At 34.5% G+C, this 27,001-nt stretch overlaps 1 protein-coding gene across 9 annotated transcripts in view; it reads right to left on the bottom strand.

Annotated features, from left to right (window-relative positions):
- The window catches only part of RBMS3 (RNA binding motif single stranded interacting protein 3), a 1,359,637-nt gene that overhangs the window by 75,199 nt on the left and 1,257,437 nt on the right, over positions 1-27,001 (bottom strand). The gene's annotated exons all lie outside the window — the stretch shown is intronic.

Genomic DNA, 27,001 nt, shown 5'->3' with positions numbered 1-27,001 from the left:
GCTAACACTCAACTCCCAGAGTCCTAGGTGGGGCCCCTGACTTGTAATAAGTGAAGGCGTTACCTAGATTGAACAAGCCTGGATGTTTCGTCACAGGAAGGCAGTGGGCCCCCAGGGCAAGGCCTGAGATCAAACAGTAGGTTGAAGAACAGAATGTAAGAAGGAAATAGTTCTGAAACAGGAGGGAGAACTGAGGATTAGACACACATTAGATCGTGTCTAAAAATGATTCTGTTGTTACAGACCAGTTATCAGGATCAAAAATCCCTTTACAGGCTCAGAGTCCTTAAATCTCAAGGGATGGATGGCTCATGTCTGAAGAAGGGCTGGTGGTAATTACAGATGTGTTTATCTCCGTTGCCAATCCCAGCTAGTTACGGAGAGAGCTTCCGCTATCCTTAACTTTCATTAAGGCCAGTTGTCAACACGCCTGTTAACTGACTGGTGGCATTCCGTATCAACCTCCCAAGAGTTTTGCCTACATCCCAGAAACAACCATTCCATTGATAGACTTTAATATTTGTACGGCATAGGAGAGCAAACATCTAAACCATGCATTTTCAGTGACAACCTATTCACAATAGTGGATATTTTGTTAGATTTAAAAAAAAAAGAGAGAGAGAGAAATTGAATTATAATTCCATGGTATCCTCATAATACTAAATAATACTAAAAAGTATTAATATCCAGTGTTCTTGGTATAAGGCTTTTATTTATTTTTATTTTTTAAAAGTTTATTTATTTAAGTGATCTCTACATTCAACATGGGCCTCAAACTCTCAACCCCGAGATCAAGAGTCACATACTCTGCCGACTGAACCAGCCAGGCACCCCAGGCCTGACTTTTAAAAAACTGATTTGACACAGTGCACCAAGTTCATACTTCCTTAAAAACAATGAAATTTCACTGGTGTGTAATAATTTCTGTGATTTTTAAAGTCACTTATTTTATACACATTCATTGGGGAACATTATGAATAAGGAAGTCAATTATAAAAGTTAAAAATAAGAATTGGGGCACCCAATTCAATTGGGCTGCTCAGCTGTTTAAGCATCTGACTCTTGATTTCGGATCAGGTCATGATCTCAGGGCCCTGGGATTGAGCCCTGCATGGGGCTCTGTGCTCAGCACGGAGTCTTCTTGCCCCTCTCCCTCTGCCTGCTTGCACTCTCTCTTTCTCTCTCAAATAAATAAAATCTTTAAAAAAATAAAACCTGTATTCCAAGAATGCCATGTAAGAAATCATGACTTCACCCCATACTACTTGGTATGACTACTCTATAAACTCAGATGGATAAAATTATCTTCTAAAATACTTTTGGGATGGGGAGCCTAGGTGGCTCAGTTGGTTAAGCGTCTACATTTAGCTCAGGTCATGATCCCAGAGTTCTGGGATCAAACCCCACACTGGGCTCTGCGCTCAGTGGGGATCCTTCTTCTCTCTCTGCCTGCTGCTTCCCTTGCTTGTGCTCCCTCTTCTCTCCCTCTCTCAAATTAATAAATAAAACTCTTAAAATATTTGGGGGATAAAGGTAGTATGCAAGAAGGTAGTGTGCAAGGATTTTGGAAGAGAATTCCAGAAAGGATAAAGAACTATTTCTTATTTTCCATGTAATTTGAAAACAACAAAACACAGCAATGAATTTGGCATTCTTTTAATCCCTAAATTGTGAAGAACAGTAATCATATGTGTCAACTTCCTCAACACAAAATTTTCAAAAGCCCACATATAAGTGAATTTCCTCAGAGGACTAAGAAATAAAGTTCCTTTCGAATGCCAAAATTTATTAGCAGAGGTGAATGACAGTCCAAAAAAATTTTTTTATCTCCTTTATGTTGCTTCCTAATATTACCATGCATGACGTAATTCATGAATCAGACTTCAAGAGGTGGTAGGCATTTTTCACACAGGTATGTTTAAAAAATAATAATAATAGAGAGATCAATAATGGAACACACAGGCTTTCTGAGGAATTCTGGGAATAACGTTCTAAAATCCTAACAAATCAGGCTCCTGGGTGGCTCAGTGGGTTAAGGCCTCTGCCTTTGGCTCAGGTCATGATCCCAGGGTTCTGGGATTGAGCCCCCCGCATGGGGCTCTCTGCTCAGCAGGGAGCCTACTTCCCCCTCTCTCTCTGCCTGCCTCTCTGCCTACTTGTGATCTCTCTGTCAAATAAACAAATAAAATCTTAAAAAAAATAAAATAAAATCCTAACAAATCAACCAAATTTGTCCATGATTTTATCCTTACACTCTGAAAGTGGGGAGAAGCAGGGAGATCATTGAGTGGAAAATGTGGAAACAAAATTTGTGAATGTGGCAGCAGAAAAGTTGATGATCTACAGAGCTTAAAAAAGCAGGTGCAGCTGTCTCAAGCAATGACTTTAGCATTATGCAGTCAGGGGCCCTATTTCAGAGAGATGGAGCCCTCGGCTACCTAGAATTCCTGGCACCTGAGTCTATTCTGGGACGGATTCCCTATGCCTGCTTCATGGAGGCATCCAATGGATTAAAATAAAATTGCATCAAAAATCTGCTTATTTCGATTATAACTCCTAAGAGACAGGGAATTACAATACTGATGTAAAGGGACAGTTGAAAAATGGTAATGGGGATGAGCACCTGTGGCAATTATTAATTCCACAAGCTGAATTAATCAGGTGTTACCTTCACCTCTGCAGGAAGTAGCTGCAGTAGTTTGCAGGAAGGAATTCACAGATTCTGCAGTTCTGACACGCATTTGCCCTGTCTGAAAGCTTCATTCCTCCTTTTTCTTCTCTGACAAATTTTATCTTCCTCTGATCCTTTATTTCACCTATCTTTATTTCACCTGATTTCTTGGACGGGAGATTGCTATCCCCCATGCAAATCCAATACTGATTCTATCTCCTATGAGGAGTGGACTAGTACCATCTCTGTCTTCCACTTTTAGTGAGTAAGAAAGTCGATGAAACCCATTGAATTTGTTTGCAAAATATCAAAATATCTGTGTTTGGTAAGTTATTCTCAATGTTATTCCATTCATGTAGGATTTTAAGCAAAGCTTCCTAGATAATTTAAAAATTTAATAAAAAAAAAAAAAAAAAACATAAAGGGGTGCCTGGGTGGATCTGTCAGTTATGCATTTGCCTTGGGCTCAGGTCGTGATCCCGGGGTCCTGGGATCAAGTCCCCCATCAGTTCCCTGCTCAGCACGGAGTCTGCTTCTCCCTCTGCCCCTCCCCTTGCTTGCGTTTGCTCTCTCTCTCTCTAATAAATAAAAATAATATTTTTTATAAAACCTTAAAAAAACAAGTAGGAAATAGTCCCCCTTTGTTAATAATTATTTTTTTCTTTTTTTTTTTTAAACATGTGAGCCTATATGAAAGAGGAAATAAGGGATTATCTTTTTTGGTTTTATTTTTTAATGACTATTACTATTTTTATTAAGTAGATACTACCTAATATAAGCAAATGACAAAACATTACTTTAGAAGAAACTACTCAATTTAGGTTCAATACAGAACTCCTTGATCTTTTTGAATTAATATGTGGTATTTTGAATAAAGGAGGAGGCTGGTCTTCAAAACAAAATTAAATCAAAATTATATACAATGCTCAAATTATTTGCATGCCCCAAGAATAAACTATCTTTTGTGTGTTAAAACTATAAAGGATTTTAGCATATAGTTTCAGACCATGCACTAGTTACTATAGGCTTAAAGAAAATACAATGACACATGTTTTTTTATTATGCTTTCACAGAATATTTCACAGAATATTCTCATACTTATTCATTATGAGTGTTTTCTAAGCTACCTGTTTTGAAAACAAAGAGTTATTAAGTTGATAACCTAAAGTATCTCTATAATGTTTAGAATATTAATAGGGGCCATTTCTAATGATTATGCAGATTAAAAAGGAGGTATATTTACCTCAGACATATCACCCAGCATTATATAATTTTGAGCCAAAAGGAATTAAATTATGATACTATTTGGATGAATGTGCCTGTCAAAAATCAAAGCTTTTAACTAAATCATATAAACTTCTTTCCACTTAAAATATAATGATGGGGTTGCTAAAAGATTAAAAATATCTTACTCCTTAAAATAATCTAATCAGGGATACCTGGGTGGCTCAGTGGGTTAAGCCTCTGCTTTCGGCTCAGGTCATGATCTTGGGTCCTGGGATCGAGCCCCGCATTGGGCTCTCTGCTCAGCAGGAACCTGCTTCCCCCCTCTCTCTGTCTGTCTCTCTGCCTACTTGTGATCTCTCTCTCCCTCTGTCAAATAATTAAATAAAATTTAAAAATAAATAAATAAATAAATAAATTGAAATAATCTAATCAGCATTAATGACCATAAATAACTTACTAATATTTGTATTCTATGTATACAAGGACACATCATAATTTTTTTATTAATCTGTCAACTTGATTTTCTCTGGGTTAAATTATGTAACCCGAAATATAAAAATTTAATGAAGAATCAAGCCAGATATAATGAAATGGAATTGGTGTTAACTGGATTAAAACATACCTGTCCCAGCTCTGCCACCAACTTGTGTGATAGTAGAAAAGTCAATTAACCTCTCTGAGCTATGCTGCCCTCATCCATAAAAACATTACTCTGTAATATTCAGGTTTATCTTTTGTGAGAGCATATGTGGCATTATAGAGAGTCTCATAAAAAGATAGAGCAAAGAGGGAATTTTATGTAACCTGAACAAGCACATTATTCCAGAGATAGAAAACTGTAACTCCAAAGACCGATGCCCTGCTTACTGATGTCTGGAATTCTCTACAAAGCTAACAAACTTTTCATTACATAGTAATAGAAAAAAAAATGCACATCCTCAAGCCCATTGACAACCTCATCCACGCTAAGATACTAATGACCAGATAGACTTCTTCAGAAGAGGTTTTTTAAAGAAACACACAATTAGTTCAGTTAGACTAGAAAGTTCTTTTCTATTTCTCATAGTACTCCGGGCTCCTACCAAACACACACACACACACACACACACGCACACACACACACACACACACACCCTCATTCTAAGTCAGAGTCCCTTGATATATGCATCCAGATTCCTGTGAAACTTTCCTTAGTAGAATTTATGACCAGTTTATTTTCATTTTCCTTAATATACCGAGTTGGTTTATCTCTTTGTTTCCTGATATACTATACGTTCCTTGGGGTCAGGGACTACACCTATTTACTCCACACTGTATGCCTGAACCTGAAACAGAGCATACATAGTGAGTTTTCTATAAATATTGTTTAAATAAAAGAACAAAAGAAGGAAAGAATGAGCTTTTGGAGTATCTAAGAATCCTGAAGAAAGAGCATTAAGGAAAGGTAGGGGAGGATGTTGAAAATGAAGTCTGAAACTCTCAAAGACAAATTATGCCTTCTTGGCATTTTATCAATATCTGGCCTTGAATATTTAACATGTTCTTTCAAACATCTTCTTTATTATTTTATTAATTTTTCTTCCTGCTGGAATGTAAGTTCCATAAGGGAAGGAACCTATTCTATGTTCAGTTTTATATTCCTGGAATGGTACCTGCACATCGCAGATCGGAGGGCAAACATCTGATAAATGTTTGCTGAATGAATGAATACATGAATTAATTAATTTTTGCAATAAGTTTACTGCCTTAAAAGCAATCAAATATTTTTAGAGTTACAGGAAGGAAAGACTGGATAAGAGATACCTACTGTTCCATTGCTATCATTCTTCCAAGGTACGGGCAACATAAGTATTCTTGATTCTACTGAAACTATTCCAGAAGTTAATTACTTATACAATAATTATAATTTAAAGCTCTTTTTTTTTTTAAAGATTTTATTTATTTATTTGACAGACAGAGATTACAAGTAGGCAGAGAGGCAGGCAGAGAGAGAGAGAGAGAGAGGAAGCAGGCTCCCTGCTGAGCAGAGAGCCCGATGTGGGGCTCGATCCCAGGACCCTGGGATCATGACCTGAGCCGAAGGCAGAGGCTTTAACCCGCTGAGCCACCCAGGCGCCCCTAATTTAAAGCTCTTGAACTTCTCTTTGGAGGATTCTTAAATCTCTTGAGATTAATAAAATTTAAAACACATGCTTCCCTAAGGAATCTCCTAATATTCAAATGCACATATATGCTTGGAAATATAAGCTACTTGTTTCTGACTCATTCATACCTGTAGTGTCCTATAATAACTTTGGTTACACTTACATGACAAAGAGAAACCCACTTTAAGACAAGCATGCTTCTCTTCAACAACGGATAAGTTTCCTAATGAAAGCAATATAAGGAATAGCCAATGACTTTCGGAAAGTTCAAAATCATGATTTTTGAGGAAGTATGTGTTCTTTAATGGATATTCACTGGAGTTTATTTGGCTTAACAAAATCAAGAAGAGAAGATACACTTTAAATTAGAGTATGGTGAAATTCAGTAATCGCCAAATGCATTTAATCTATATAAGACCAAAAAGTAAATGGAGAGAGAAGGAAGGAAGGAAAGGTCTATCAGAGAGTAGAGGAATATAAGTAAAAAAAGAAGGACTTTTCTTCTTGCATAATTTTGACTCTGCTAGGAAATCAATGCTGTAACAATTTATTTCATTTTCTAGGACAGTTGTAAGAAGAAATTGTGCTGGCCAGAGCATTTCTTATCATATGCCTGGCCATGTGTAATAGAAATGGACATGATCAAATGATTGGGCCATTCTGATTTACGTGGGATTGTCTACATAACTTCACAAGCAAGGGTGATTGCTGCTAACAGGGCAGCCCTGCTGAACCATGGCAAATCAGAATCATAAAATACTGGGAACACATTCTAGTCCAGCTCAAGAGAAAAAACTGAAGCTATGTGCTCCTGCATTAGAAGTTTGTTCCAGGTACAGAATTAAGAGTCTTTTGCTCTGCTGCTGTCGTTGTTAGAATCACAAAAGAAAACCTTAACAAATTCTTAGGTACTGGTTCAAATGTTTGTAATTAGGCAGCGCATATTAATGGTTTATATTTGAAACATCGATCCTGTTGCATTACAGATAATATTCCACTAACGGGCCCTCTTGCAGATTGGCTGCCAATACGTCATCACCCTTGTCAATTTCAATGAAACTTATTTTTAGAAAAAGACATGAGGGAAATTTAAATCTTTGAGTCACAATTCAATCTGTGAACTCTGGTCTAGAGATATGAACATACCGGTAGGGTTTCTTAAGAAACTTCCTTTAAACTTTCTGTTCTTTTAAAACATTAAATATGAAGGAGAGAAAACCCCAAGGAACAGCATGTATAAAATCCTCAGGGCATGGGAAAACCCCACAGAAAATAATGTGTTCTTCAGTAATTTAGCTCTCAGATTCCCTCCATGTAACCTTCTCAAGGGGGCCATTTGAGACCCCGGAATCACTGAGTCACTCTGAACTCATCCTTCTATGATCAGTAAAAGTGGTTATTACCAGCATCAACCATAACATTAGGGAAAAATACAATGGAAAGCGTCCAGTGCCAAGCATAGGATAATCCAGCAAAGCCTGAAATAATTTATTCATGTCAATAAAGCAAAAGAAATAAAAAGCATTGCAGGACCACCCAAAGCCCACCCTATTCTACAAGTGATAGGAACCATCTGGTGGTAATAGTTTATAGACTTCCTATAGTCACAATGACTAACAATGAAATGAATATATCTAAATATACACAGGCCTCTTTGGCTGTTCCTCTGGGCTTGACAAAGTTGCTGATTGCTTCCTTGCTTTGTACCAGGTTAGTGGTGGTGGTGGTGGTGGGGATGGTGTGTTGCTTCTTCTCTTTTCAAATTTTGTTGCACTTTTTCACACTGGATTGGTGCCTTCATGAAAAGTATCTTCTCTAAATGTTATGCAGAATTGAAATGAAACAGTTTTGCATGAATATATATGGACAATTTTTCAAACCTTTATATCAACTTCTAAACTTTGGTGGGAATTAGATTAAATGACCTCTATGATTTCTTTGCATTTAAAGTATCTATCTCTATTTTCCAATGTATTACCATAGTCAGTTCCCTACATGGAAACATCAGGTGCATATGCTTTGGTTGATTCAAAAAGGCATATGTAATATAATACATAATTAGCCTTAAAATTATAGGTGTAAGCAAAAGTATAATTAGGTTGCTAAATAATCTTGCTTGCTAGGGGCATAAGCAAGCACTTGATATAGTGTACATAAGTTTAGTACACTTAATATAATGTCATCACATGCATATTATTTCCTAGTCCTACGTTTAAGAGCTATTGCATAGATCAAGCATGGTAATTACTAGTTAAAAGTAAATGGATTGCTGGAAGCCTATTTATTCTCTCCAATGGGAATGAATGACTCCGAAATCTATCACTGCCACTGCTATATGTCAAAACTGTATTTCAAGCTACATATTGAGAATCTCTATCTAGTTCCACAAATTCAACATGCCCAAAAGAAATTCCATGCAGCCGATATTGAACTTCTTCCTTCTCTTACACGTACTAATTCAGTTTAAGGGTATCACCTACTACCTACCCTTCGAGGCTACAATATGCTAGAGTCAGGTTTGGCCCATGCATCCTCCATATCCTTTCTCTTCCTCTTTCTCAATTTTTCTATTTCATCTCCTTCATAGCTTTCATTCTTTCTCCTCTTATTCTAACTTATACTATGTATCTCAGCAGTGTTCAGCCTTTTTTTTTTTTTTTGGTATCATATAAATACATCTTTGAACTTCCTCATATAAACATATATTTGTATTATATATATAGGTCAGTGTTTTGACTAAATAATATCTACAGTGGAGATCAGCACATGTGGACAGAAATATGCACATGGTACCCATCCATGCATGCATACAAACATGCATCAATCCATGAGATATAAAATATAAACTGTTCCTTGAAATAAATTCCATATATGTATTTCAGAAGGTTAAAAATAATTTTGGAGCATGACATTAGAATCTAAGGACTTATACACGTACCATGAAATGCACACTTAGCATCATGATGACTTTTCAGTACTGATTAAAAATACTTGAGATACAAGACTAAAGAGATAAAAAGCTTTATAGAAAAGTAAGAATTGATTTTTAATATACACCATTGTTATGCAGAACTGGTTCTAATGTGTATTGATTAAAAACTCTTTAAGGATAACTCTTTGATAAAAGGTCTCTCTTCTGTATGGAAGTGTTAAGATTATTGTTCAGAACTCAAATTGATAATTAGGCTGATTTCCTCAGTGCTAAATGAGAATTAAAAAAAAAAAAAAAAGAACACAGTATTCTTTTTAACATGGCTAAGGATTAATCTTTCCTGAAAAATGCTTTCGGGTTTCCCAGCTTATTCTTAGGTTCCAATTTGTGCAATGAAATCATATTTCTGTTAAGTGATCTAAAAAGGGACAAATACCATGTGAATTAAAAAAAAATAGTATAAACAGTTTGATGTCAGCTGAGACCCTTACATGTCCTTGCTGCGAAATTCAGCAGGAAGATAAAACTTCTCTACTGATCGTATGGTTCTGCCCGCTGAATGTGTTGAGTAAATACTTTAAGATACAATGGCTTGATATTTGTTTTATCTGAAACCAAATCACCAATTCATTTAGATATTATTTAAAATTCTCATAGTCCATACCAAAGGATCCTATTTTATTGGTTCACTTTGCTACCAATGAGTGCATTTTACACCTGACTCATCTTGGCAACAGATGAGGCCCCAGCACTGCCAACAATCATGAGTACTTAATGAGCTACTGAGTGATGATGGCCAGTCTCACACCTATCACCAATATTTTAGGTGAAATTTGTCCCTCAAACACTCCACAAAGGCACAGAATGACAAGGCTCACAATTGCATACATGTTTAGGCTCTTCTGAAAGACATTCTTGAGTCTTCTGGCACAAACTGTAGGCTATGTTGCAGCGCCCCTTCAATAAAGAGTTAATAACCCTTAGCTGGATGATACTGTAGGTCAGATGGATAATTTTCATAAAACCGTGGCTAGGACTAGGAATTTAAAAGTCCAAACAGGTATCAGAAACTAAAGATGTACTGTATGGTGCAACATAACATTAAAAAAAAAAAAAAAAAAAGCTTACTGATAATCCCTGGATTTACTAAGTGGCATTGTTATATCAAGCTAGGTTATGAGACACTTGTGTTTCAGAAGAATATTAACTTAGTCACTCTAGACATTTCATCACAAAATTGAAAGTTAAAATTTGTTTTTTACTGAGGGTTAAGAAATGACCACAAGGGGAAAAAAAAATCTCTCTATATGTATAACTGCTATATAAGACATTAGGAATGGAAATTTTCTCCCCTTTGGATATAACAGCAAAAAAAAAAAAAAAAAAAGAAAAAGAAAAAGAAAAAAAGAAGAAAAGAAAAGAAAGCATCCTCTCCTGACCATCTGATGCTTCCTTCTATCAGAGAATGAAAAATAAAACATTTTTATTTCTTTTTAACCATTTTGGCCTTGACTTCTGAAAACTCAAGTCAAAATTTCCATATTCCATTGTAATAGACTACCCACAGACAACTTTTAATGAATTTATTTCCTGCTCTGTGACATTTGTCCCTTCTTCCTTAATTTAACTGTTTGTTTGTTTGTTTGTTTGTTTTGAGTATGTCTTTAGTCGCAAAGAATCTCAGCTTCTTTCTAAATGTGGGCAAGGTACAAATCCTTATTAGGCATTCTCCTAGGGCCTGAGGGGGGTATATCTCTCTTTTTTATTCAAATGAATATTTGAATTAAAAAAAAAGAGAATTGCTGGTAGAAAATTAGGTCACACAGGAAATAGAAGAACTGAACTTGTTCAGATCTCAAACTGTTTAAGTTTCTAAATCTGTTCTTTTGTTCAATCCATGAAAAGTGTTTTCTTACATCATTGTAAAACAAGGGTTACTGCTTGTCCTAACAAGTAGACCCGAGTTTTTCATATTTTTAACAATGAAGAGAGGATAGAGAAGAGAAAGGCAAGAATAATGTTCACTACTTTTGCCTGCATTGATCAACCGTGGACAATAGCAGCATAAACATATTACAATCACTGCATTCTGGAGCTTCATAAAGGATGCTCAAGGACTTGACAACCCTTTTCCAACTTCCCAAAAAGTGGGTGAGAGCAGAGATGAGGAAACATATGTTCTTGGTAAAAATCAGTTGCTTCAGCTTATATAGGCAAATCTGCAACTAAAAAGTAATTTGAATTCTATAGTATGAACGCAAAAGAAATTTTCTTGAGTTGTTTTTAACAACCTTATTGTCAATGACAAGATTCAAGGATCAAATATACAAAGCCAAACTTGATATCAATATCACTTGCTATTAAATGTTGGGATTGTGTTCAAAGAAGATGCACACTTTTGCCTCCCTTAGAAACTTTTCTCAGCATCTTTGTCTAACAGCACCTGCCTGCTAGCAGTATCTCCAGGTTTCCCAATTCAGAAAGAGCCTATGAAGAATAGCCAATCAACAAATAATTATTAGTTCGTATTCTGTGTAAGGGACAAAGTAAGAAGGGAGATATATTGTGAATTATATGTAATATAGTCTCAATAAAATTATACTCTAGCTTGGAAGGAAAAATCAGTCATATGCCCCAGGATAAGATATTTATTATCGATCTATCTATCTGTAATCTATCTATCTATCTATCATGTATTGATCATCTCTCCATCTATCCACCAATCTACGCATCCATCTATTTACCTGCTCATGTGAATATAGCCTGATTAATTTGTGGGTTTCTTGGTATGACTAATAAATTATCTCTTAAAGTTATTCCCAAGGAGGAAATTTTAAAATTTCCTATTCTAAGATGGTATCACTGGAAAATGTCTTCCAAAGTGATTCCATTAGCAGTTAAAAAAAAAAAAAAGTATCACGTAGACATGTAAAAGAGTTCTGGTACTTTTTCTTAAAGTGTCAGCTCTCTTACTTTATTTATTTGAATAGATTAACAGTGAAGCATTTGCTACACTCAAGTGATGAGACACTAAGCATTCTTAGGGCTCTCAGAGGGTGGAGATCCCACTTCCAGCTGTGGTGCTCAGAGAACTAGACTTAAGTCAACCCAGTGTAGTGATTGTAATGATTATTTTATGACACCCAAGTGATGTTAAAAAACCCAGAAATAAAACCACAACTATATGGTCAATTAATATTTGGCAAAGCAGTAAAGAATATCCAGGGGAAAAAGACAGTCTCTTCAACAAATGGTGTTGGGAAAACCAGACATCAACGTGCAGAGAATGGAACCAGACTGCTTTCTTACACCAAACACAAAAATAAATTCAAAATGGATGAAAGACCTAAATGTGAGATCTGAAACCATAAAAATCCAAGAAAAGAACACAGAAAATAACCTCTTTCACATCAGCCATAACAACTTCTTTCTCGTTATGTCTCCTGAGGCAAGGGAAACAAAAACAAAATAAGCTACTGGGTCTTCATCAAAATAAAAAGCTTCTTTTTTTTTTAAAGATTTTATTTATTTATTTGACAGAGAGAGAGAGAGATCACAAGTAGGCAGAGAGGCAGGCAGAGAGAGAGGGGGAAGCAGGCTCCCCACTGAGCAGAGAGCCTGATGCAGGCCTCAATCCCACCATCCCAAGATCATGACCTGAACCGAAGGCAGAGGCTTAACCCACTGAGCCACCCAGGTGCCCCTAAAAAGCTTCCTCATAGTGAAGGAAACAATCAACAAAACTAAAAGACATGGATGTAAAATGTAAATTTAAGCCCTACTTTTGGTAAATATTCCTCTTCAGCAGAAGAAAAAAAAAGTTTGAGGTACTTTACTGGTATTTGTTTTAGTATTTTTAAAAATATTACTATAAATTGTATACTCTTTGACATTTGTCACCAAAGCTAAAGTAATTTTTCCCAAAGTACACCTGATTAGATCATATACATATATATATACCCCCAACTCTGGCACATTCTCATTTGTTGCCTAACAAAATCTAAGCTCATCAACACTGTTAATAATGATCCTAAATTATAAATATAGCTGAGGTAGAAATAACTAGCTTCTTAGGTTCTAGCTAAGGTTAACATTTAAAGTAAAATAGTGTCCCAAAAAAGTCTGAGAAGGAAGAAATAATGAATAATATCTTTTGGTATGTAAAATTTTTCAGTATTTGAATCCATTCATGGCCATTTTTTTTAATGAATATCAACCTATTTTATGTAACTGCTAAGATTTGGGGTATGAATGGACATTTTATTCCAATGTATTATGAAAGAACAAATAGTCCCATAGACTGTGCCCTTATTCTCAGTCCTTCAGTGATTTTATAAGTAGTTTCTGTTGCCCTGGCAACATTTATAAAATAAATGATTTACTCTATCTCTATATGATTGTGTTGCCCTGGTAACTTGCTGTTATCTAGTCTGACATGGATTTTATTTTAGCTGTGTGCTTACTTTCTCTAGAAATAATCCATAGAAAATAAGCCATCACCAGATTAGATACTTAACGTTGTGGTTCCGTTTAATTATATTTAATACGCTTAATAGCTATTAAGGACATAATGTTGTTAGTATTCTTACAAGGGAACTGGCAAATTCTGGTTTTCTGATGATGCAGTGATGAAGAAATTCTAAGTACTGTCTAAGGACACATTGGGGTCATGCCCGATTGAAACTTTTTCTCTTAGCAGCTGTGTCAGTCTCACGTTCAGAATGCTATGCCTGCAGTTCTAAAAAAGTAATACATTATTCCACAAACTATTATTTCCTTTTAAAGGCCCATAGCAAAATAATAGAATACCATATGCCAAAAGACAGGTCATAAGCACACATTTGGATTTCAAATGTTTCTGGATTCATCATTTATTCGAGCCATTGTTGTGCATGGGAGGCAGGGATATTTGGCTATCAGGCAATGTTCTCTCCAAGAAGTTTCCAGAAACTCTACTTGAAAGATAACCATTACCTTCAAAATTATTTCTGTGGATAGAAAAGGACTTTATATACAGAGGCTTTGTATAATGACAGCTTTAGAATGCACAAAAAAATTAAGTTTATTTCCATTCGTGATTGATTCATCCATTACTTCACTGGAAACTATGACTGTTTAACATACCTCAGTGACATAATTTAGCCTTTTTCCTAAGTAAACCTAAACTCTAGACAATAGCACAGGGGCCATAAAGCTAATAAAAATGTGTAGTAAAATGTGCAGACTGACTAATAAAAATTTGTTCTTCAATAGACCACAATTTACCTTTCCAATCAAATCTTTACCTTATTCCTTAATATAAACACTTCAATTAATGCAGGCCATCTGCCTCTTGGCCCTTTAGAATAACTTGAAACTCACCCCCCAATATTTTTGTGTGTTATTTTCACCTGAAATGCCCTCTTTCTTTTCCTTCAATCCCATAAACACCATCCATGCTTTAAATTTATGTTTATGTCTTAGTTACTCCCTGTCCTTAACTGTCATTTTCAGTTTTCTATAACTGCTAACCTTAATACCTTTCCTGCTGCAGATTTTTTTAAAATTTAAATTCAATTAGCCTACATAGAGTACATCATTAGTTTTGATATAAGGTTCAATGATTCATCAGTTGCATATAACACCCAGAACCCTCTTACACTGTTGGCGGGAATGCAAGCTGTTACAGCCACTCTGGAAAACATCATGGAGGTTCCTCGAGAAGTTAAAAATAGAGCTACCCTATGACTCACAGATTTTTAATTATATCACGCTACATATATAGAACTTAGATCCACAATTAGATTATATGCCTTAGGATGGATTATTTCTTCTTCTCCTCCATGATTTCCAAAAATACCTAAAAGAATATTCTGTATGTGTTTGATGCTTAAGAATATTTGTTACTATTTGTTGATTTTTTTCCTCATTGAATTCAAGGCTCTCAGTTTCCTAAAACACAGAGCTAATGAATGGTACAGGTAGGGCCCAGTAAAAGAAAAACTTAATCAAGTGGACATTCAGGAAAGTACTCCTCAAATTTCACCACAACGAGGGTCATACAAAAACTTCATATATTCTTAAAAATCTCAAGTTATTGATCTGCAACATGCTAATGTCTGAAAATTTCTTATGACAATATTGGTGATTGATTATTTTTAATTTTTACAATATTTAATTTAAGATATATATGTCCTAAAAGATCTACAACTGGCCATGGAATAGCTAACAATGTCAATTTGATTAAGACCATGTCAATTCAAAATACAATTGTTTTGATCATTTAGCAACTAAACTGTCAACTGTGTAACAATCTGATAGGGCACTTCATGATTATTCATGTTCATTAGCCCTAAATGCATTATAGTTTTAGTCTCCTGAGAACATGTCTGATAAGAGCAATAAATTATTTTTTAATTGGTTTGGTAGAATAAATGAGTCTTTTCCCAAAATTCAAGATAGTGTCACATTTGACTTCTTTTAAATCTTTAAAAGTAGCTATATATAATGATATTTAAAATTGTTCTAGAATTAAGAGAAATGGAATCCTTTCAAATTATTATTATAAAGCCTGTATAATTCTGATTTTCAAATGTAACAAAAATAGTACACCTAAAAGATAATAATACTTAATAATTTCATTAGTAAAGACTGATGCCAAAATAATAAATGAAGTATTAATAAATATAATTGAGAAGTATGGTTCTAAGACAGCTTCATCACGACCAAAAGGACTTTGTTGTAGAATGGTTCCACCTTAAGAAATATTTACTAAAATTAGTTAAATGTAATTAATTACAAATACATTAACAAAGTGAAATTGATTAAATAATTTTAAAAACTCAATATTTTCTCAAAAAAACTGATTAAATTCAATATTTACATTAAAAAAAACCACTTCATAGTGGCATTCTCATTAAGAGAAAGAATCAATCAAAGAAAATGCTGCAATACAACTGGGTGAGAAAAAGGATTGTGAGATATAAAAAAAACTGAAATGAGGTAGAAAATAAAATTATCTTGATAGCCTGGGAAACCTGAGAATCAATGAAACTGTCTACTGGAAATAATAGAAAAATTCAGAAAAATAGTTAGCTATAAAATCATTTCATACATGGGGCAGATGAATTGGATAAACAGCACCATGAAGACTCAACCAGATGTTTCTTAAAGTTGGGACACTCTGCAAAGCAGCTAACCAGAAGCACAAGAGAAAAAGAAACAAAACAAAATACCTGATAGATTAAGAGAGATTTAAAGGACACAATAACCAGATATAATGTGAAATCACTAATTGTTTCCTTATTTGTAAATGCCTTACAAAAGGCATTTTTTGGACTGTTGAGACAATTTAATTAGGGAAGATAAAAAAATTCACTGACATGGGAAAGTGGAGATTAGTAGCTGAAAATTGTACTTTAAGAATAGCATGTATTATGTGAATGACGACACATACCTAAATGTGTGTGTGTGTGCGTGAGTGTGCATGTATAGATTAGACGAGTAAGGAGATACAGATATTGATACAGACAGAGGTCTTGAAAGATATATTATTAAATATTAACGAATAATCTCTGGGTAAGAGAAAATTGGTGTTATACAATAGAATATTTTATTCATTCATATGTTCTAAATTTCAACAATGCTTTTGAACAACTAAAACATGTTTTAAATTTAAATTAATAATATTAGTATGCAAAAATAGATTATTTTTCTATACACTAATATGACCAATAAGAAAATACCATTTAAATTTTTCCTAAATATAGTAAGAAAAATATTAAAATGCCAAATAAAACATTTGAGAAATGTAAAGGACATTATATGAAGGAAAATTTACTACTCTCTTAAGGCACTTAAAAGACATAAAATAATTCTTGATTAAACAGTATGTTACTAGGGATGCCTAGGTGGCTCAGTCTGTTAAGCGTCTGCCTTGGGCTCAAGTCATGATCCCAGGGTCTTGGGATGGAGTCCTGCCTCAGGTTCCTTGCTCAGCAGGGAGCCTGCTTCTCCCTCTGGCTGCTGCTCCTCCTGCTCGCACACATTCTTTCTCTCTCACAAATAAATACATAAATAAATAATCTTTAAAAAAACTAAAAATAAACAATATGTTACTAAATAAAAATGAGTCAAAGAAGAAATTGAAGGAGAAATTAAAAAAAAATCTTGAGGCCAATGAAAATGGAAATATAGCATGCCAAAATTTATGAGATGCAACAAAAGTAATTCCAAGAGGGAAGTTCAGAGAGATAAGCTTACACTAAGAAAAAAGAGCTCAAATAAGCCACCTAACCTGGCACCTCAAGGACGTAGAAAAAGAACAAACAAAGCCCAAATTTTGTAAAAGGAAAACAATAGTAAGAAAATCAGAGCAGGAATAAATGAAACAGAGACTAAAAAGACAACAGAAAAGATCAGTGAAACTAAGAGCTGGTTTTACAAAAGGATAAGCAAAATAGACAAACCTTTAGCTAGAATTAACAAGAAAAAGAAAGAGGGGCACCTGGGTGGCTCAGTGGGTTAACATAATAATGCCTTTGGCTCAGGTCATGATCTCAGGGTCCTGGAATCAAGCCCCGCATCAGGCTCTCTGCTCAGCTGGGAGCCTGCTTCCTCCTCTCTCTCTCTCTCTCTGCCTGCCTCTCTGCCTACTTGTGATCTCTGTCTGTCAAATAAATAAATAAAATTTTAAGAAAAAAAAAAAGAGAGAGAGAACTCAAATAAAATTAGAAATGAAAGAGGAAAACATTACAATTGATACCACACAAATACAGAGGATCATAAGAGACTACTCTGATCAATTTCACACCAAAAACATTGGACAACCTAAAAAAAATTATAAATTCCTAAAAATACCCAACCTATAAAGACTGAATCATGAAGAAATAGAAAATCTGAATGACCAACTACTAGTAAGGAGATTGAATCGGTAATCAAAACCTCCTAACAAACAAAAGTCCAGTACCATATGATTCACTGGTGAATTCTACAACACATTTAAAGAATACCAAACTTTCCCAAACTCTTCCAAAAAAGAAAAGACAAAGGAGTACTTCCAAACACACTTTACAATGCCAGCATTACCCTGATGCAGGGACATATGTGCTGATAAGGACATTATAAGAAAAGAAAATATAGACCATATCCCTGATGAACACAGATTACAAAATTCTTAATATAGTAGCCAAATCCAACAATATATTAAAAGGATCATACACCATGATCAAGTGGAATGTATTTCAGGGATGCAATCACAAGGATGGTTCAACATTTGCAAATTAATTGATGTGATACATTACATTAACAAAATAAAGATCAAAATCAGATGATCATCTCATCTGCGTCAACAGATGCAGAAAAAGTATTTGATAAAACTTAACATCCACTCATGATAAAAGCTCTCAACAAATGAGGTATAGAGTAAATGTACCTTAACATAATAAAGACCATGCATAAGAAAGCCACAGCTAACATGGTACTTAACAGTGAAAGCTGAAAGCTTTTCTTCTAAGATCAGGAATAAGAAAAGAATGCTCACTCTCATCATTTTTATTCAACATAGTACTGAAAGTCCTAGCTAGAGCAATTTGGCAAGAAAAAGAAATAAAAGCATCCAAATTAGAAAGGAAGATGTAAAACTATTTGCTGATAGCTTGATATTATATATATATAACTCTAAAGACTCTACCAAAAACTGTTAGGACAAATAAACAAATTCAGTAAAGTTGCAGTATACAAAATCAATATACAAAGATCAGTTGCATTTCTATACACTAACAAAAAACTATGAGAAAGAGAAATTAAGAAAACAGTTCCATCTTACAATTTCATCAAAAATAATAATTTTACCTAGGAATAAGTTTAACCAGGGATGAAATAAATTTAAGAAGACACAAATAAATGGCATGATATTCCATGATCACTAATTGGAAGAATTAATATTGTTAAAATGCCCATATTTCTGAAAGCAATCTACAGATTCTATGCATTCCCTATCAAAATCCCAACAGCATTTATTACAGAAATAGAGCTAAATCCTAAAATTTGTACAGAAACACAAAGGACCCTGAATAGCCAAAGCAAAAGAAAAAAGAAAAAAGCTGTAAATGTACACTTCCTTATTTCAAATTATATTATAAAGCTATAGTTATTAAAACAGTATGGGATTGGCATAAAAAGAGACACATAGACCAATAGAACAGAATAGAGAACCCAGGAATAAACCCGTCACTATATGGTTAATTATCTTCAATAAACAACGGTGTGAAAACTGGATAGTCACATGCAAAAAAACCAAAACCAAAAGCAAAACACTGCATCTATATCTTATACCACACACAAAAATCAACCCAAATTGGATTAAGACTTGAACAGAAGACCTGAAACTGTAAAACTCTTAGAAGAAAACATGGGTAAGCTACCTGACCTTGGTCCTGGAAATGACTTTTTGGATATGACACCAAAATAGAGGCACAAAAGCAAAAATAAACAAGTAAGATTCCATCAAACTAAAAAGCTTCTTCACAAAAAAGGAAACCATCAACAAAGTGAAAAGGCAACTTATAGAATGGGGAAAACTACTTACAAATTTTATATCTGATAAGGGATTAATATCCAAAATACATAAAGAACTCATACATACAACTCAATAGTGAAAAACCAAACAATCTGATTTTTAAAATGGGCAGAACAACCGAATGAACATTTTTTCCATGGAAGAAGACAAATGCCCAGGAGGCACATGAAAAGGTGTTTGACCTCTCTAATCATCAGGGAAATGCATATCAAAACATAATGAAATATCAATTCATTCCTCTCAGAATGACTATGATGAAAAACATGAGATAATAAATGTTAGTGAGAATGTAGAGAAAGGAAACCCTTGTGCCCCGTTGATGGGAAAAGTAAATTGATGCAACCACTATGGAAAAAAGTATGAAGATTCCTCAAAAAATAAAAATTAGAACTGCAGATGATCCAGGAATCTCACTTATGAGTATATATTCAAGAAAATGAAATCAGGATCCCAAAGAGATATCTGCACTCCCATGTTCACTACAGTGTTGCACAACATCACAACAGCCAACATATGGAAACAATCCAAGTGTCTGTCTATGGATGAAAGGGTAAAGATGTTGCATATACATATAATGGAATATTATTCAACCATAAGAAGGAAGGGAATCCTGCTATTTATGACAACATGGATGGACTTTGAGGGCATTATACTAAGAGAAATAAGCCTGACATAGAAAGACAGATATTGCATGGTATCACTTATATGTGAAATCTACAATGAATAAATACATCAATCAATCAATCAATCAATCAACCCAAACTCAGAAACATAGAATAGAAAAGCAGTGTTTGCCAGGGTTTGGGAGGGTTGGGGAAAATAGAGAGAGGTTGGTAAAAGGGTACAAATATTCAGCTAAAGGATGAATGAAGTCTGAGGATCTAAGTAAATCATGATGACTATAGTTAATGACACTGTATTATATTATTGAAATTTGTTAAGAAAATGAACTAAAATGTTCTCTCTCTAACATACATACACGAAAGTTAAATACATTTGATAATGGGTATGTCAATTACCTAGATAGTGGGAATCCCTCCATAATGCATATATATATCAAACCACAACACTCACTTTAATTATCTCACAATTTTATTTGTCAATTATACCTCAAAATAGCTAGGGGAGAAAGTAAAAAATCTTGAGTAAATGGAAAGAATTTTTTTTTTCCTTAGATAGAAAAATTCATTGTATATATGTCATATTTTTATATTTCCCATTAGTTAATATATAAATTCAAAGTGATCTCAATCAAAAATTTAGTGGATATTTTTTAACTTGACAAACTGGTACTAAAGTTAATTTGGAAATATAAAATAGCTAGAAAAATTCTTGTGAAACAACAAAAAAATAATGTTGGGGATTAAGTCCTGTCTAATATACAAGGTATTATAAAATGATAATTAAAGTACTAAAGTAATGGTCAGAAAATAGGTCAACAGAATAGAATTGATTCCAGAAATATAACAAAGATATAAAGCAGTTATTATATGATAAAAATTGGAATAAAGTTTTATATCAGTGGAGAAAATATAGATGATTTACATGGCAGAAGTTGTTAATGACAATTAGTTACCCATTTAGGGAAAAAATTTGGATGATAATCTCATACCATATTGCAAAATAAACTGCAAAAATCACAAAACTTGAAAATAAAACTTAGTATAAACACAATAAGAAACATATGGTGATACACTGTTATTATGTCAATTATATCTCAATTTTTTTAAAGGTATTAAATAAAAAAGTAACCAAAAAATCACTAAAGAAACAAAGACATAGGGTGCTTTACTATTTATTTTTAACCTATGGGGTTTTAAATCTTATATTTAATAAGGTATTTTACATGGGAATCCAGATGCTCTAAAGCAGGGGCTGGCAAAACACAACCCTATAAACCAAATGTGGCCCTCACCTATTTCTGGAAATAAAGTTTCTTGAAACTCAGCCATGCCAATTCATTTACGTATTGTCTATGGCTGCTTTCACTCTACAACCATAGCAATGCCTAGGTGTGAAAGAGATCATACAGCTCACAAAACTGACAATATTTATGTTTGGATCTTTACAGAAAAAGTTTGGTGATCCTTGCTCTAAAGCAGAAAATTGGTAAATCCTAAACACATAATACTAAATACTGAAGTTCTGCATGATGAACACCAAAACATTAAATTAAAAGTAAACAGAAAATATCTAAATTGTCTATGACAATGTTAGCTGGCTAATTGTATCATCTTTTAAAAATAGGGGATTGATACCCCAAAAGAGAAATGAGCAAAGCACATGAGCTTGGAGCTCCCAGGGGAAAAAAATTTAGTCAATAAACATGAAAAGCAACTCAACTCCTCTAGGACTCAGAGAAATACTAGTAAAACATCAGCAAAGTACTATTCACTATTTATCACATTAACAAAATATTTGAAACTTGAGAATGCCCAGTGTTAATTGAGGCCATGGAGAAATAGACACTCTCACTTGAAGTGTAATTTGAGGATAATGTGTATCAAATCTTAAAACACACATACTTTTTCTACAAGCAATTTATCCTACAGATATTTTCTCACAAGTGTTCAATATTACAGTCTTGAGTTTATGAGCAAGCACTAGAAGCAACTTAAAGAACTGTGGATAGAAAATTGGTTAAATGCCTTTTGGTGCATTTATATAATGGTATATTATGAAGTGATAAAAAAAAATGGACATAGATCTACATGTGACTCATGCAATGACATCCAGTACATTCTTTTATTGGGAAAAAGTAAAGCAAGTTGCAATACAATACTTGTAGAATGATAGATGTTAAAAATACATACACATTTACTGATAACCAAAAAAAAAAAATACATACACATTTATATACAAGTACACCTAGACTTTGTATGCATAAAAAATGGACTGGATGGTGACATAAAAATTTATTTACTAAGATTATTTCTGGAGAGTAGAATTGGCAAGTGAAGGAGTCCTGAGTGAAAAGACCTTTATGCTCTATGTACTGATGAATTATGAGTCTTGAGTTTCATTGTTTAATGGTTATTTTTAGGTTGTTATTAAAAACTTACTTCTGAATTCTGAAGTTACATTAATGTTTTCATTAAACAATAAAAACCAGCATTTTTTTAAATAGTAGTTAAGGTCTACGAGACTACCTATGGAAATGGTTTTGTTCATATTCACTTTATCCCAGTAGTATATTTAAAAGGAGGTGATTTTTTAAAAAAAATTTTGTTCACTTATTTGACAGAGAGAGAGAGCGAGAGAGGGAACACAAGCAGAGGGAGTGGGAGAGGGACAAGCAGATTCCCCGCTAAGCAGAGAACCAGGTGCAGGACTCGATCCCAGGACCATGGGATCATGACCTGACCTGGAGGTAGATGCTTATTGACTGACTCACCCAGGCACCCCTAAAAGAAGGTGATATTCTCAAGAAGATGCTCCTCCTAAGGTTATTCTTACTTGTTTGAATTCTCTTCCAGTAGAAAGAGCATAAGTGGGTTAGAGTCACTGTCTTTTTGTTTTTGATATGTAGTTAAAACAAAGATTTGGCCTGTAGATGTATGTTTACCAAGTTAACTCCTTTGATAGCCAAAGCATTTTGACTTTATTACTTTGCTAATGAAACTATGAGATTTGGGATTTTTGTTCAGCTCAAGCACTGGAGTAAAAGGATTATATCTGAAAACCTTGCTTTCTAAATAGAATTCAAATAATTTCAATATTCTTTCCACATTAGGTGATGTGCTTTTACAGAAAAACACACCTATAAATTTGTAGGATACAACCTCTAAAACTGAGCCTTAGGTTTTGTCTGTTTGCTGATAAGGAATGACCAAATCAAATATTCTGGAGCTTTCCTGAACAGCCTTGTTGTAGACCAGGAGTTTATATTTACTCTTTAGCTATAAACTTAAAGTTTATTAATCATAAAAGTCATAATTTAGCCATGCATGGCAACAAACCATCCAATGATTCAATAGGGCATCTTGCATTTCTTAGGCTACTGTAATTAGATAACCAATTTGTAATTAAGTAAAAATGAAAGCTGACCTTTCTCCTTGAGATAATATAATGCTAACCATATGAGGAACAAAAGATTTATGATTCAAATGAGCCTAAATACAATTTAAGGGAATAGGAAGATGCTTCTTCTTGGGAACTATCATCATTTCACTTTGTCAGCACAGATTTAACAAAATATCCGATGTTTTGCAACACAGGAGTTTCAATTGTGCCTTCATATAATATTCCAATGTAACATGATGTTATGCAGAGTAGATATTTGGTGCAATCCATCATCTATTAAAATTCTGTCAGTGTGATGGGGTATTTCAAAGTACAGTACAGAAGCCTGCACTGAGAAGTGGCAATGAGTAACTGATCGCACTGACAAAGTCAGCATTTTTACTTCTCACAGCACAAAGTGAGTCTAAAGTCGTGAGCTTTCTCTCCCCTGTGTCTGTTCAGGGAACAATGACATAGTGTGAACAGAAATGTTCTTGCTGTCCTAAGTGGGGTCTGACAACTTTCCAGGGGACCCAATAAGGTCCCAGAGTCCACTAACTGACTGAGAACTGTTTTCTTGCACAGGTACCAGGATGATAGTTATAATGCAGTCAGGGAGGTTTTATCCCCTCTCCCTTAAGAGTAAAAGCCCCTGAGGGTGCTTGGGTGGCTCAGTCAGTTAAGTGTAGGACTCTTGATTTCAGTTCAGGTCATGATCTCAGGGTCGTAAGATGGAGTGTCATATGGGGCTCAGCACTGGGTGTGTAGCCTGCTTATGATTCTCTCTCTTTCTCCCTCTCCCTCTGCCCCTCCCCTCCTTCTCTCCCTCTCGAAAGGAAAGAAAGAAAGAAAGAAAGAAAGAAAGAAAGAAAGAAAGAGTAAGGGCTCTCGGAAACTTTTCCTAAATCTACAAGAAAGTATAATACAACACAACTTAGAAAATTAAATCTCTAAAGAAACAAACTTAAATGGTACATGCTAACTTTATGCTTATTCTGTCTGTTCTCTTGTCCCTTGCTTACTTCCTTTTCCTTCTTCGTATCATTTCATTTCTTGCTAATCATTACCTGTCTCCTACCCCCACCCCCATTTTAACCATTCATCTATCCTGGTAAAAACTAGAGGCGCAGTGTTCTAATTTAACACCTTCTGGAAGTCTCTTTGGATACTAGCCTAGTTGATACCTTGGAGTCCTTTGGGTCAAGCCTGAAGGGCTTCTGACTCCAGTGCAGGGGTCAGTGTAAATTCACAGTGATGGGGGAGAAACATATTTATACTTGGAGCTTATACATGAGATTTTCTCAAAATGGCGGCAAAGAAAACATGAGAGAGGAGAACAGGTATAAGCAAATCAGAATTATGGGCAATGTCTTTGAGATATGTAGATAGTGACACCTTGAATTTATTTGTAAAGTAGGTTCTAGTTACTAACATAAAGGAGGTACCCAATAGGCCTTTTTTTCCTGGCTTAGGTATTGAATGGTTTAGTAAGTAAATGGAAAATGTACCAATCTAAGCAATTTGTCTTATTTATAGCTATAAGGATGTCTCCAAAAAATCATTAACAAAGTAAGTTAAATAAATAATATGAATGTGGTAGAAACAGGTGATTATTGCTATTCTCAACTTTCTTCTATACCAACTCTCATTTTCTGTAATTGGGCTAATCTGAAGTATAATGTTCAGTGTACTCATATAACTAAATAATAATAATAGTAATTTGCTGAGTGCTTGCTATTTGCCAGGCTCAATTTTAGGAGCTTTAATACCTTCTTTCCTTTAATGAGTAAAGTGCATAATTATTTAGGCATTAGTCAGCCTACATTACAGAGGAGGAAACTGTGACTCAGAAAGTTTAATTGCCCAGAGTTCCATAATAGAGAAAGGTTTCCTATCTCAAAGAGCCTAACCAACTACTCAGGCTATTAATCATCATGTTATTCATTCATTCTTCTCAGACCCAGGTAGTTGTTTTATCTGCTTTACATTGCTTAAGTATTTTTGTATTTTATCATTTATTATTTATTTTGTATTTATTAATCATACAGTGATTACTTTAACTCCCATTTTGGTTATTTATGCAATATAGACAACTAGTGAGACTGTTACAGGGAAAAGATTGATAGCACAAACTCTGTTTCCATGACACTGTTTAGCCAATTCCTCCATGTTAAAGACAACAAAGTGGTGGGTGGCCCAGGCACTCCTTTTTCCAGGAATCTGCCCCAGCCACAAATATTATATTTTAAACCCAGTAACCTAGACTCAAACATGATGCACTGTCTAGTCACAGGAAGTGATAAGATATCAGTGAGCAGTAGCCATAGCAAGGAATATCTGAGGTGATAAATTCACACACACACACACACACACACACACACACACACACACACACACAGCTATTGCTGGAAGAACATGTATGAGAAATAATATACCCAAAAATGGGGCGGAAGCCATGCTGGGATGGAGAACAAGAGGAAGAAAATTTTGCTAACGTCTTGAGTGACAGCTGAATTAAAGACACACACAAACATCTTCCTTTCTGATCACAGTTCTAGAAATACTGGTAGTATCTTACATATTTTGACATCTGGGAGAATATTTGGATTTTGACAGATGTACATTCCCTTTGGCCACAATGAGGTGATCCATCATCTCAGGTTTGAGGACGAAGTTAGTATTCGTGCTCTGTAGATGAAGATACTATTGTTTTATAAAGTAGTTGCTTCCTTCTAGAAAGTCTCCATTTTAGAACTTGGCCGAAATTCCCTTTCCCTGTGTTGGCTCAGACTGTGTTATATATTAGTCTCTTAGTCTGGAAGTGTATATTGTATTTTATCTCGTGACTTGGATATGAAAGGGTAACCTGGATTCATTGTATGTTGGTATGATTTACAGAACTTAGACCAGATGGACTCAGGAAGCCCCCAAGGTGTGTAAATAAGAATAGAGGAATTTGAAAAATATGGTCTAAAGTTCTGCTGTACTAAGCAATATATATTTAATTTTTTAATTAAAAAACAAACTCAACACATTAAGAGCAATGCAGAATGTTCCTTATTTTTTTTAAAAAATGGACAAAGCTCAAATATGAAAAGGAGGTGCTATGAACCTTTGACTCCAAGAAATGGATGGCTCTGAATTTAGTTCCGTGGTCTTTAATGTGTGCTACTTTATTGATATTAAGCTTTTAAATGGGTTAAAAGGTAGTATTGCTTTTTCTTTGTACAACTAATACATTCCATATTAAGAAGGAAAATATCAATAATGATGTATAGCATGTCATACTTTAAAAACTATTTTCACATATGCTCTCAATCCTTCCAATAGTCCCATTAATATAGTGACAGAAAAGGAAACAAAGGCACAGATGAAAGCATGTCCGTAGAGTATGCCACAGACCTTGTCACATGACCTTCTGTCTAGTGCTCTACCTCCTACTACCCATTTTCATAAATATATAGTAT

This window comes from Lutra lutra, chromosome 1, assembly GCF_902655055.1.
Source record: "Lutra lutra chromosome 1, mLutLut1.2, whole genome shotgun sequence".
NCBI lineage: Eukaryota > Metazoa > Chordata > Mammalia > Carnivora > Mustelidae > Lutra > Lutra lutra.
The sequence above is the reverse complement of the archived record's forward strand: the minus strand, read 5'-3'. Positions and strand labels throughout refer to the sequence as shown.